We start from the raw sequence: 12,487 nt of genomic DNA, 5'->3' as shown, positions 1-12,487 counted from the left end.
TGAACGAATCGTAGGAATCGATTCGCAGTGTGTGATTGAATCGTAGGAATCGAATCGGGAAAAAGAATCGTGTTGCCCAACTCTAGTGAACAGAAGACAAGCGGTTTCTTTGATCAAATATACAGCGAAGCCCTAGATTTGATCAAATATTGGACGACATTTGACAAAGTCCCTATTAAGCCCGGTCCACACGCAACGATCTGTCTGCGCAGACATCGGCGCAGATGTCTGTACATGCAAAAGATCGCTGCAAATGTGGTGTGCTCACACGACACAAATCCCAATCTACTACTCGCCCGCCATCTGTCGGTGTAGAAAAGAAATATCAGTGGCAAGCGACTACGCTCTCCGTAAACGTCAAAAATTTAATTCAGTTATTTTGAAATATAGAAATGGAGGAAGTTCTGTTGTGGTCTGTGTTCGCAACTTGTGTTGCAAAAAACATTCAGACCAACCGCAGGAAACAGAGAAAGCGGTCAAAATGGTGAGACAGTGGCTGCTAAAGCGAAAGCAGTTTTCTCACGTAGAAAGAAAGGCAAGTAGATCAAAATACCATAACCTAGGCTGGTATACTTGATCTACTCTTGCACCAGATCTTCTAGATTTCTGAACTTTGGATAACTCTTTTCGGCAAACAGTTCGCTGACAGACTTAATTTACTTGACTTGCCTTCATTAACTCATCCTTCAGGACAGCGTAAATAGCTTCACATGTGTTGGGTATTATTTTACTCAAGGCTTGTTTCGATATTGCAGTTGAAAATTCCAAATCCTTGTAGCTCCTTCCTGTTGCTAGGAATCTTAATGTTACCGCCAGCCGTTCATGAGGAGAAATTGCCCTTCTCATACAAGTATTTTTTCTCATAATATGAGGGGTTACAAGCTTTAAGAGATAATTATAAGTTTCGACACCCATCCGCAAATAATTTCGCCAGTTCGCAACGAATTTTTTTTTTTTTTTTTTTTTTTTTTTTTTTTAATTACCGTTTCTCTGTTTGCCGATGTGTCAACTGCCCGCAATTTTTCAATTAGAGCATTGTATGGTGCTGTCTTTTTGTCTCGGTCACTATATTCTTTACTTTTAATCTGCCACAAACATAGGTGGTTTCCATATATTTCAATGAATTCACTTACAAACTCTCGAGAACACTGACGAGTATCAGCCATTTTAATGCCCTGTGCGCACAAATACAAACACTAGACTGAGCACAGCTGTTTCGCGCCAGATCTGTGGCGATCTCCTGTCCACACGCTCCAACTTGTCTGCGCAGATGTGGTTGGAACCCACAGATTTGAGAGGTTTCGCTCAAACCTCCAACTCCAACTTCCAGGTTTGCACACACCTCAGGTTGGTGCAAATCTGCTGTCCACACGCAACGATCTGTCTGCGCAGATGTTATGTGCGCAGACATTTGCGCAGAGAGATCGTTGCGTGTGGACGGGCCTTTACACTATCAAATATCTTTGACAAAGAAATTTGATAGTGTAATACCGGCCTTAAAAGGGGTATTACACCGTCATATTTTCGTCAAAGTTCAAGATGGCCGACAATAACTTGTTATTAACTGCAGCAGTTGCATGTACCAAAATTGCACTGTGTGCACATGCGGAAGAGAAGCGGGGGAAAAGAAGGAAACGTATCTGGGTGAAGCCGTGGGTTTTACGACGACACGATGAAAGCATTCAACAAAAGTTGTTACGTGAGCTTATAGTGGAGGACGTTGAGTCGTACATCAATTACTTAAAAATGGATGATCATACATTTCTATATGTGCTCAGTGAAGTGTATCTTCCACATCACAAAGCACAATACTCACTCAAGAACTGCTATGTCTGCACTCCGATTCCTTGCTACATGAGAGAGTTAGGTTAGGTTAGGTCAAGTCTCCAATCTTCTTAATGTGTTTTTGTATTCAGGGTGCCTCACGTTGTAAAGCACCTCATCATCTTCATACCTCTCTATTAATTTTGTAGTTGTTATTACATACCAATTGTATTTGCGGCAATGTTTATAAATACACTACAGATAGCAGAACGCTACAGCCATGCTAGCGCTCCACGTGGTAAAGTCACATCGCAGTGAACAGAAGACAAGCGACTTCTATGATAATATCTACAGCGAGGCCCTAGATTGATCAAATATTTGACATTTGACAAAGTTCCCTATTACACCATAACATTTATTTGACGAAGATATTGTACAAAGAAATTTGACAGTGTAATATCCGCCTTACACACTCTACATTGTACCGGATCAACTTTCACGAACGTGACTCACTAAATGCTAATGCCGTGCACAGAGGGAGATGACATAGGACTTAACACAGTGTTCGCAGACAAGAAGAGAAGTTCCGGGGATTTATTTGTTGACTTAACTCGCTTACACCACTTTTGGACTTAACTCACTATCCACTGTAAGCACGGAATATATATCCTCACTTTTTTTCTCAGTATGGAGTTCATCGTTGACCAGCAAACTTCTCTGTTTCCTATACCTCCGTGCTGCTTATCTTTGGCAAAGTATATCCGTTTGTCGATGCGAATGTATTATCTTTGATTAGGAAAAGTGTGATATCGTATTTGGAATTTGTGTTTTGGTCTTTATTAGCGTTTGTATGTCTGTTTGGCTTGTGAATGATTTTGAGCCCTTTGCAGATTGTCGTTGTTGCTTATAGATTCTCTCTGCTACTCCCATCTATATAATTACTTTTCTATTGAAGTAAGTATTAATGGCGTGCTTTTGTGACTGAATTTGTGTGTTTATTACTTTACAGTTTACGTATTATAATGGCTCATTGTGATCGTAGTTAAGTGTTGTCCGTATTCTCCATATAATTTTCGCCCAATCTGTTATAAAAAGAGTTGGCCTCTAAGTTATACTGAATTTTCTGGAGCAGAGATAGCGTGGAAGAAGATTACTTTTTTTTTTTTTAGAAAAAGAATGCCTGCCGTCGATGTAAATGTCTTGCAGTTGTAATTTGCTTAGGAACGTCTTTCAGTGGCTTTGCTTTATTAGTCATTTTTTGCCACGTAACAATAACAATTTGCGTAACTTGCCGTTAAAATGTATTCGTATATTTATGTGTTAAAAGGATCACTTTCGATTACGTGCTGCTGAAATTCCATGATAAATAAGAATAATATTCGGTAATTATTGTTTGTGGTAGGCGATATGTACATTAGTAGTTCATTTGTACATAGTATCATGTGTAGGTAATCGTAAACTAGTACACAACGTGGCACTATATGGAAATAATTGCGTTAAAGAAATTCATGTGTAGACATTCCGAAGTTTTTTGCGTTCTTATCTCCAATACTGGCCGAGCCTGAGTGTTATTTTTTAGTGAATCTCATTTTAACCCAGAAATGGATCAAGTACGCAGTTTTACCATGAAACAAACACATTACAGATAGGATTGATAGTTCTGAAGGAGACCACAGATTTCTGTCATTGTTATCTCTAACTCTAAAAGAGTGAAAAGTTCGAGTTACGTTTAGGAGGAATTGGTGTGCCTACAATTAGTTACGATGTGCCATTCTTGGACAAATCGTGCTCCACATTGTTGCAGTTATCCACTATAGAACATGTATGATGAGTATTGTTTACTTTAGAAATAAAACCCCATCCTTAACATCATTGTTGTCCACCCCTGGTAGCTGAGTGGTCAGTGCAACAGAATGTCAATCCTAAGAGCCCGGGTTCGATTCCCGGCTGAGTGGGAGATTTTCTCCACTAAAGGACTGGGTGTTGTGTTGTCCTGATCATCCTTATTTCATCCCCATCGACGCGGAAGTGGCGTCAAATAGAAAGACTTGCACCCGGCGAACGTTCTACCCGACGGGAGGCGCTCGCCACACATTTACATTTATTTACTTAATTGTTACTATTGCTCCCGTTACCCATCTACACTTTTCTGTATGAATCCCTAGTATCAGTAATTTATTTTTGCCCATGTTTTCTTCTTCGCCTCAGTCTTAAATCATATATAACTTATTAATTTTTATTGTACTTTTCATTATTATCCTATTTCTTGCGGCATTACTCTTCCCTCCTCCTGTCTATATTTTTTTTTTTTTTTTTTTTCATTAACTGATCAATATCTCAATGCAACATTGCTTTTGCCCGTGTGATGTGGTGATACATACAGTATCTCAAGATTGTGATTGTTTGTTCATTATTGCAAACAAAGCTATTTCAACTTGCTCAGCAATAAATTTGAATGGAAAAAATAAAACTGTAATAATCCATAAATTGGTTTGAATATTACAAGGTTCTACTAGGTCTGGTCCTATTGGAGGTAGTATGCCATTATCGACCTCCAACACTTTGAACTGACCGGCCCAGTCAGTTATTGGGGAATCTACAGTTAAACATGGGGTCCAGACCAAGGTGCAGCTCAGTATTTTTCACATTAACAGAGGTGAAAGGGAAGTAAGTGACAGCTCAAAATCCTAGGTGTGACCAGGGATTGAACCTGCAAACTTGGATTTATAAACTGGCTTTTTACCAGTTACTAAAATTTCTGTGGGCACTGATGACCTCAAGGAGTTTTACTCTGTGAAACACTGTTTTCTGGTGAGACTCTGACTGCTCCAAAAATGTGGTTAAACAAAGGTTAGCCTTAAGTAGGGGAACAGATGCTGCAGTGGTTCCAGGAGTACAGAAGAATAGATCCAAACACCAGAAGATTCCTTGAGAACAGGAAAAACAAGGCTTGAGTCAACTTCTGTAATAGATTGAATAAGGTCTCTTAACATTTCAGATGTCTGAAGGAAAATCAATCTCTAAAACATTCTAATGCAGTTGGTTTGCCAGTAGTGGATCCCATGTGGTTAGAAGGATTGTGATACAGGCAGTTCTTCCATTTTGTTATGAAACCCTCATGGTCATTCCAGAGGAAACATTTCAATCATTCTCCACTAGCTTTGTTCCTCTGACAAGTTGAATCAGCTATGAAAAATTCTGTGAATACCTGTCCAGGAGCACATGGGTGCTGTGGAACTACTACTTTGGATATTCCATAAAATGTTGGGAAAGGGGAACTTAAATGGAGAATGGACTACACAAATTATCATACCTGTAGTGAAACCAGGGAATAACCCCAAAATTGATATCTCATGTAGACCAATTGCCTTGTACCCTTGTGTGGGGAAAATTCTTGAAAGACTCATCAAGTAATCTTGAAATACGGCAGGAAACTGAGTTATTTAAGTTTATCCCAGTTTGGCTTTAGTAAAGATAAAATAACAATGGACAACGTAACAATTTTGTGCTGTGATGCTCAGCTTTCCAAGAAAAATTGTTCTTAATGTCATGATTCTTAGGTGTGACATCAGCTCATAATAATGTCCAGGTCTCTATCGTTTTAGAAAGAAAGCTGGTCTTCTTATCAGTTGGATATATGGCATTTGTACTGCCCTTGTGAGGAGAATGATTTCAGTAGCCTTGTGAGGAGAGTGATTTCAGTAAGATAGCCTATCAGAAACAATTTATAGAACCTTTGATTTGTTCCATAGGCTTAACTCGCGGAGCAATGCCTAGCCCCTTGTTACACATAATTTATTCTAGTGATATGCAAGAAATTATTCATCCAGATGTCCACATACTATAGTATGCTGATGATACATGTTCATATCATATGATTCTATGGAGGATTCAGCAATCGGTATACTGATATGGGCAGTAACAGAAGTGGGTGATTGATTACATGCAAATGAACTTGAAACTACTACTTCAAAGACTTCAGGTATTATTTTTTCAATGGACTTAGAACCACTTCTTCAGAGACTTCAGTTATTATTTCAAGATGTCATGTGCATTATAATGAAATTCATACCGAGTTATTCATTCCAAGTTAAACTATCAGCTAAATTCTTGGGAATGTGATTGAGTTCCAGATGCAGATGGGTTCCACACATTGATTACATTATTAATACTTGTCTCCCAGTTATGAACATCACCAGATCTTGAACTAAAGTTTGGTGGAGTGCAAACCCCAATCGATTATTGGCTATATAGGGCGTTTATTAGGAGCAGGATTGAATATGGATGTGTGGTATGTGGGAATGCCAGCATCAAGTATATCTGTAAATTAGATGCTTTACAATATTGCTGTATCTGGACTTGTCTTGGCCTGATGAGATCAACTCCTGCCAGTCCCCCAAGCGGGCTCACCACTCTTGGAGGGTTTGTGCTTGGCTACCACAAAGCCCCAGTCTTTGCAGCATCTTTTTCCTTCTCTGCTGCATGTCTAAACTCTTGCTATTTTTCCTCTCCCTTGGGGAACATGTCTGGGGTGTTATTGGGAATGTTCCACATTGTCCGTCGCTTACTTAAGAACGTTTCACCACCGTTTTCCATTCCATTTTCCTTTCCTTGTTTCTCTTCTCCTCCCGTTCCTCCATTTCGGCATTAGGAATTCCTCTTTTTCTTCTTCCTTCCTGTGCGCTCCTGATGGCTGGCCCATGAGTCTGATACACAACAGATGACTGAGTAACGCTTAATTCCCAGCTGCGGGTGAACAGATAGGGTTTGCAAGTACCCCTGGTACAGGCCAGGCTCAGGGAGGGGTGATCGCTTGAGCTGCTACATTCTCAAATTGGTGATAGGTCCCTCTGTCAGATGTTCAGGAGGTGTAACCTGAGATGTGAACAATGACCTAAGTCATGTGTGCCCCCAGTTCGAAGGAGCGTGTCATCAGAGATGCTGGCAGTCGTGGGAGATTTTCTTGCTATGAGCAAATCATCTTCACAATTAACGTCTACAAAATGTAAATGGAATGAGGCTAACGATTCAAAGACCCTTCTAGCTGCACTATGGTTCCCTGTGGTTCCACCTACTGAAGACAGATAGAGCTTCGCAACGGTAAATCCGTTTATTATTCAGAAAGGTGTTGATGCAATTGCCATTTATGTGAAATATGCTCTTGTTTACGGAACGGCACTTTGCTTTTGGAGACTACTTCTGATTCTCAAGCACATGACTGCTTACCTCTTTACTTCTCCACGGCTGTCCTGTTCGTGTTGAGGCCCATAGAACTCTGAACTCTTCCCACTAGTGTGTTATTTTCATTAGGCTGCTCGACAGTCTGACAGAGGCTGAATTTCAAACATACCTCTGATCAGGGTGTTATTGCTGTCCATCGGGCGATGAAAAAGATAGATGCCTACTTAGTGTCCACACGCACTCTTTTGCTCATCTTTGATAGAGTGGTGTTTCTGTCCAAGATCAAAGCAGGCTATGAAGTTATTACAGTCCAACCATACATTCCGAACCTGGTGCGCTGCAACCAGTGTGATTGTTTTGATCACACTCGAGTCTCTTGTCGATACCCGACCAAATGTGTGACTTATGGTAGGGATGTGCACGAGGGCGATTGCCACCTCCTCCTCACTGCTGTAGCTGTATCAACTGCAATGGCGACGGTGCCACCGCCTCTCGAAATTGTCCCGTGTATCTTGTTGAGCCGGCTGTCCAGGAGATCTGGGTGAAGAAAAAAATGCTTTACCCACTCGCTCACAAGTTATTGGCTAGTCACAAGCCCTGAGTTCTCTCGTCTTGCACTCACAGTTCTGTTCTTGCTACATCTCGTTCCAAGGACGACGTGGCGATGCAGACGTGTGACCTCAGATTCAGCTCTGAGGTTGTGAAATCGGCCAGTGTCAAGGTAGCATCGTCATCCCTTCATCCGGTTGTGCAACAAGCCATCAAACTCTTGCCTCAAGGGGCGAAGCCACCAGCTACACAACCTGTAGGCCGGAAATGACAGTAGTAGCACTCCTATGAGACTTCCTATGTGCCTTCAGCCAACCAACACCTGAGCCTTTCTCTGCTAACCGGGAAGGATCGAAGGATTCCAACAAAGGCAAACAGTCTACTCCTTCACTGACTCGAAGATCCTCTTCGATGGTGTTGCCAATGTGATACCTTTGTCCGGTTGGCCGGTGCACAGGATCTACTGTTTTTCTGCATTGGATTCCACAGACCAACAGCACAAGCAAGCCGATGTTCCTGTGGACATCATGAGCAGGATCCTCGCGCATATTTACCCTGTAGCAGCAAGTCTTCGCAGGCTGTTATTTGGCAGCCGCCGAGGTGACACCTCTTCATTTCTTCATCATGACTCTCCTCCAATGGAATGTTCGCGGACTTCGGTCCCACAAAAAGGCTTTACTGTTGCTTTTAGCATCGCAACGGCCCCGTGTACTCTGCCTTCAGGAAACAAAATTGTGTTCTTATGGCTGCTTTGAGCTCACATTTCTTCCCGGCTCGTTTCAACCTTCTGTCTGAGGTCAGCATTCCATGTAATGCGGGTGTCATGTTGCTCATAGATGATGACGTTCTCCCTCACTACCCATCACTGCGGCAGACTTCCTCCAGCTTATTGAGCAGCTACCTCCCCCATTTCTGCTGCTCATTGACTTTATTGCGCATCATCCCTTTGAGGTTCTGCCAGAACCTGTTAGAGAGGTGTCGTCTTGGCTCATCTTAATCAACTCAACCTCTTCTTCTGCCTCCTGCGGGTCCGGGGTAAGAATAGGCCCAAGGTATTCATGCCTGTCCAAAGAAGTGACACTAAAAGGAGTTTCAACCATTTCAGCCTTCAATGTAATGGTCCCCATTGGGGTTTGACCTCCATTTTTCAAATTTCTACAGACCTTGGCACTCATCGTCATAACTGCAACCACTGTTCATCAATTTGGGCCTAAACACCTGATGGGTTGCATGATTTATGCCCATAGTGCGTCCCCATCTGCACCTACGATCATGATGGACTTTCCATGGCACCCGAAATCACGCACGGTAGCCAGCCCGTTGTGGTGGGGTCATCATGTATCCTCTAGGTTGTAGCCCCCTGACAACATAGGGATCGTACTGCCGATACCTTAGCTGCACCCTCCCCATGTCAGCCAACGAGTAGATGCCCGTCTACCTGGGGCATCAGGACTCCCGGCAACGGTCATCCTGCCAGGTGGCCCTTGCTGAGGCTGGGTGGCGCCCGTGGGGAGAGCCCCTGGTCGGAGTGGGTAGTATCGGGGCGGACGTTTCGCAGATGAAACGTTAACATGCATCAGGTCACTCTGCGGCCGCGTCTTCCAAGAGGAAAGGTTCTGTCTCTGGTTCTGGTACTTCCGCCTTTTCCCCCTTGGCCACTCCTTGGGAGGAAGGACAGGCCCGCCGGCTTGGAGCGAAATACTTTCCCTGCTATTTAGTCTGCTCTCGGACCGATGGGGGGACGTTCGCCACCTCCAAGCCCATGTTCTTTGTACAGCATATCGAGGACATCTTCGGAGAAATCGAGGCTCTTAGTAAAATGCGTTCGGAGTCCATTCTCATAAAGACCACCTCCGCTACACAGTCGGCGGCACTCCAGGCATGCGACTGACTAGGGAACATCCCAGTGTCCATTGTCCCACATCTGGCGCTCAATAGGGCGCAGGGGACTATTTTCCATCGGGACCTCCTGCTACAATCTGCTGAGGAGCTCAGGGCCAAACTGGAGCGCCGTGGCGTGCATTTCGCCCGGTGAGTCCAGCGCAGCCCCATAGAACCGTCGCGTCCCCCCCAGGGGGGCCACAACTCTTTTGTGGACACGTGCGTAGCGAGCACGGGACTCCGAGCTAATGTGGCCCTCCTTCCTTTCCAGGCTGCATACCTTCCCTTTCCGCATACCCCCCCACCTCTGGCTCTTTCCTTTCCCTTCTCCCCCTCTGGGAGTATGGTTTGTGCCTACGTCCGGAGACGGACGCTCAAAACTGTTACAAATTCCTTGCTTTCTACACTTGCAAGTCTTCGTCCTTCCTCTGTCCTTCTCTTTTCCTTCCCTCTTCTCTTTGCCCTTTTCTCCGCTGCGTCGTTTGAGACCCCTCTTCTTTCCTTTCCCTTTCTCTTTTTTTTTTTTTTTTTTTTTTTTCCTCCCTGTGCGTGTCTGAAGGCCGACCCACGCATTTCCATGCGTAGCCGGTGACGGGGTAACGCGTAATTCCCCACCCTGGGTAGACAGGTAGGACACGTATGTACCCCCTGGTAATGGCCAGGCCCAGGGAGGGGTGATTACCCGAGCTGATACCTTCCGAAAGTGCCGATTGGTCCCTCCGTCCGTTTGTCGGGAGGTGTGACCTGAGGTGTGAACAATCACCTAAGGCGGGAGTGCCCTCAGAGAGGGCCCCCACAAGGGAGGAGCACGCCATCGGAGACGCCGGTAATCATGGGGGATTCTTCCGCAATGGTTTCCTCACCTTCCACTATGTCTGCTCACAAGCGTAAGTTCACTGAGTCTCAGCCACAGACAGTTCTTCCATCGTTGCCACAGTTCCTTGTTGTTTCTCGGTCTGACGAAGGTCACGACTTCTCCACGGTCAGTCCTTTCATTATTCAGAAAGGTGTCGACGCAATTGCAGGTCCTGTAAAGTCTTGTTCCAGATTACGGAATGGCACCCTGTTGTTAGAAACAGTCAGTGCCCTCCAGGCACAAAAATTGCTGCATACTTCTCTGCTCCACACCTTCCCTGTCCGGGTTGAAGCGCACCGCACTTTAAATTCCTCGCATGGAGTCGTTTATACACGCTCCCTCGATGGATTGTCTGACAAAGAAATTCAGCACTACCTGTCTGCCCAGGGTGTAACGGCTGTTCCTAGAGTTATGAAAAGGGTTGACACGAACATCATTCCAACCCGCACTATCTTCTTGACATTTGACAGAGTTCAACTCCCATCGAAAATCAAAGCAGGCTATGAGATAATTTTCGTTCGCCCTTACGTCCCAAACCCTACGCGTTGCTATCGGTGTCAACGGTTCAATCACACCAGCCAGTCCTGTTCCAATCCGGCCAAATGTGTTACGTGTGGCAAGGATGCCCGTGAGGGTGCTTGTCCACCTCCATCCCCTCGCTGCATCAACTGTATGGGTGACCACGCTGCTTCCTCTCGAGATTGCCCCGTTTTTAAGGATGAAAAGCTCATCCAGGAAATAAGAGTGAAGGAAAAGGTGTTGACCTTTGCTGCTCGAAAATTATTCACCAGTCGACAGCCCACCGTGCCTCAGACAGGAAAATACAGCACTGTCCTTGCTTCTCCTCGGCCAACAAAGGAGGCGGCCATGCAGACTTGCGACCTCACCTTTAGTGCCACGGTCGTCAGATCGGCGAGCGCAAAGATCGCCCGTTCAACCTCACCACTTTCGCCTGCTCACTCTATGGCTCACCATTCGTCGCTAAATCTTGAGCCCAAAGTCAGACACCAAGACTTCGAAAAAAGAGCATACTCGTGAAGAGTTTTTACGTACCGCAACTTCCCAACCATCGGTTCCTCCTTCATCTAAACATCATACTTCCAAGAAGGCTACAAAGAAACCCAGTTCCTCTCCTTCTCCGCCAAGGCGTGTCCCATCTACAGCACCACCTGGCGGAAATCACCCTCGGCCGTCTTCTGTGTCGCCGAGGCGCACTGCTGGTGGCCGATCAACCGGCTGATCGCTGGTGGCAGGAGCTGCTCCTGACCAACCTATGGATCAGGATCTTCTGCCTTCGGCTGAATGCCATTCCATGCTGTCGGTCGCAAGCTTTGAGCAGTCGTTGAGTTGACAGCACCCTTGGTCACATTCCTCCATTTTCTGTTCACCCTATGTCCATTATCCACTGGAATATCTGCGGTATTCGAGCGAATCGGGATGAATTGTCGATCCTCTTACGATCCTACTTGCCGGTCATCTTCTGTCTTCATGAAACAAAGCTGCGTCCCCATGACCGCTTTGTTCTCCCTCATTTTCAGTCCGTCCGATATGATCTCCCCTCTGTTGAAGACACTCCAGCACATGGAGGACTCATGATTCTTCTCCATGAAACTCTCCATTATTACCCAATCTATTTAAACACTTCCTTCCAAGCTGTCACCGTCCGTCTTTCCCTTTCCGGATACACGTTCTCTCTTTGTACTGTATACATGCCATCGTCCACACCAATGGCACTAGCTGATCTCCTTCATCTTCTTGGTCAGCTTCCAACCCCCCCCCCCCCCCCCCCCCCCTCCACCCCCATTTGCTGGTTGGGGACTTCAATGCCCACCACCCGCTTGGGGATCTCCACATCCTTGTCCATGTGGCTCACTATTGCTAGACATCTTCCACCAAGCGGATCTAGTTTGCCTCAACGCTGGGGTCCCTACATTTTTATCTGCCTCCACGACAAATTTATCTCATTTGGACCTTGCGATCGGTACTGTTCCGCTAGCTTGGCGCTTCGAATGGTTCGCCCTTGATGATACACACTCGAGTGACCACTTTCCATGTGTCCTTAGACTGCAGCCTCAACTGCCATACATGCGCCCGCGACGCTGGAAGTTTGCCCAAGCTGATTGGACACTTTTTTCGTCTCTGGCAACATTCGATGACCGTTACTTTCCCAGCGTCGACGATGAGGTCACCCCTATTACCGACGTTATTCTTACAGCTGTGGAACATTCAATACCACGCACCTCCGAATTGCCCCGG

The 12,487-nt window shown here is 45.2% G+C and overlaps 1 protein-coding gene across 3 annotated transcripts in view; it reads left to right on the top strand.

The window, feature by feature from the left end:
- The first annotated feature begins 2,556 nt into the window (after window positions 1-2,556).
- The window catches only part of LOC126458385 (apoptotic chromatin condensation inducer in the nucleus), a 113,363-nt gene continuing 103,432 nt past the window's right edge, over window positions 2,557-12,487 (top strand). For all 3 annotated transcript variants that reach the window (XR_007585625.1, XM_050095374.1, XM_050095373.1), the window contains exon 1: window positions 2,557-2,718. The gene's annotated coding sequence lies outside the window, so the exon portion shown is untranslated. The remainder of the gene's footprint in view (window positions 2,719-12,487) is intronic.

The sequence above is a fragment of the Schistocerca serialis genome, chromosome 2, assembly GCF_023864345.2.
Source record: "Schistocerca serialis cubense isolate TAMUIC-IGC-003099 chromosome 2, iqSchSeri2.2, whole genome shotgun sequence".
Classification (NCBI taxonomy): Eukaryota; Metazoa; Arthropoda; class Insecta; order Orthoptera; family Acrididae; genus Schistocerca; species Schistocerca serialis.
Note: the sequence above shows the minus strand (reverse complement) of the source record. Positions and strands in the feature narration are given on the sequence as shown.